Source organism: Malus domestica, chromosome 09 (assembly GCF_042453785.1).
Source record: "Malus domestica chromosome 09, GDT2T_hap1".
NCBI lineage: Eukaryota > Viridiplantae > Streptophyta > Magnoliopsida > Rosales > Rosaceae > Malus > Malus domestica.
In genome coordinates this window covers 17607764-17609747 of record NC_091669.1, presented here as the reverse complement: position 1 = coordinate 17609747, position 1984 = coordinate 17607764, and the positions used below count along the sequence as shown (strand labels likewise).

Genomic DNA, 1984 nt, shown 5'->3' with positions numbered 1-1984 from the left:
ACTCGCTTAACTTCCAAGTTCCAATGAACTCCGAAGCCAGTGAGCTCCCAAAAGACCTCGTGCAAGGTAGAGATGGAAATATACATATAATGGTCACTCCTCTGGGCGATGTGGGATCTTACATTTCAATTGCTTAAACATTGTATATACGAGCCTTTAACCCACTCATCATTGTATAAGATTTGAAAAATCAATGGACTAAAATCCAATCTAATTATATGATGAGAATAGAGAGACTACAAGTCCTTATCTCTATTTAAATCTCATCATCACATGGATTGCATGCCAAGATCTATTAAATGATATAAATCATCATAATGAAATACAGACGAAAAAAACAATACCATTTTGCACATAAATGGTCGCTTATATTGATTAGCAATAAAGTGAATTAAGTAGAAGAGTTCCATACATTCACACAAATTAGATTAATATAGAAGCAAAAAAAATCCTGACTTAAGTATTTGCTAAATAAGCAAATAAACTGATGGAATACAAAAAGTTTCAACAGTATATCACCAACTACAGTGAGAATTAGTCTAACAGAAAAAAAAATGTTCATTTCAATAATAATCTTGCAAACGAAAAATTGCATTTGCATATATGGCATAGAATCAAAATAATGAAAACCAAATAAGTGTGCTAAGAATGTTACAAATGAAAAACTGCACATATATATGGCATACAACCTCAATTGACAATATGCAATTAATTGGAAATAGATTGATAATAAGCAAACTGTACTCAGAAAAGAAAATGAATAATAAGAAACATAATTGACGAGCATGGTGAAGTCTAATGGTGAGTGCAAAACAACTCTACCATGTGGTGACTCTAGCTCAGATGAAAATAAATCAAAAGAAAATAGACTATATCAAGAGCATGCTGATAATGTAATAGAAATAAAATATAGAACATAGAAGGAAGAGAAACAAGAGAGAGATAATATGAGTGTCTTGTTCCATTAATTAGAATCCCTACACATAGGAATATGGAAGAAATTCCTAATAATAGAAAAGTTACAATTATACATTAAATATAATTGTTGACTTGCCAACGTGTTTATTGTAAAGAAAGACGCTGTAACTATATATATTCCACTTTGTTACAGTACTTTTAGACTTATTATTGAATTGAAGACGAACATGGCTTCCAAGGAGAGGATGCCATGTTTTATTTCGTGATAACTTAGGCCTCTTTGTCGTTATCATATAATTTTGGTGTCTCATGGAGCCCCTTTGTTGGACAGAGAGTTAATTGGTGGTGTTGAACTAGCACAACATTTGCAGCAAGAGCCTTTTGGTGCCGAGCCGGGGCAGCATACACAAGCAGGACATGTTGCATCTGAAACTATATCACAAAAAATATCATTATAATTCATACTACATATAAGCCACATTATAAAAGCTTATTGCTATACATACATACATACATATATAGCTGTAGTAATTGTGATGTGAAATAAGTACCTATAAAAGTGGATCGAGCTGCCTCAGAGGTTGAAATCGGAGACAGTACCATGGCAAACATGAAGAGGGTCACAAGAGCAGAAGTCGTAGAATTACTCGCCATATTTGCTTATGACACAATACAATATATAATAAAAATTGATGTTTGTTTTGATCGTAACAGATATTGTGAGGCTTATATTTATAGGTTTCAAAATTCAATAGTCCTAGACTCGTATAGTACATGCATGCATGGTTGATAATTGATGGAGGCTGCGCTAAGACTTTCTCCATTTTAGAGGGGTCGACCACCACATATCTCTCTAACAAGTGGGGTTGAGTAAATGTTGGAGGGACCATATGTTTAGGCCATCCAGCGAACCAAGTTGCGTTACAAGTGAGAATTTCTTCCATCAGTTATTATGACAAGTGATTTTCAACACACTGCAAATTGTTTGCTCTAATTATCGCACAAGACTGCAAAATGTGCTACTAACGTGCGCCTTCTTACTTAGGCTGTAGGATTTTAGTCGTCC

General features: G+C 34.0%; 1 long non-coding RNA gene across 1 annotated transcript; it reads right to left on the bottom strand.

Annotated features, from left to right (window-relative positions):
• Positions 1–943: 943 nt before the first annotated feature.
• Positions 944–1679, bottom strand: LOC103411634 (uncharacterized). Its single transcript, XR_525592.4, has 2 exons — positions 1470–1679; positions 944–1350 (listed from the first exon to the last, which is right to left on the bottom strand). It is a non-coding gene; the product is annotated as an uncharacterized lncRNA (long non-coding RNA).
• Positions 1680–1984: the final 305 nt, after the last annotated feature.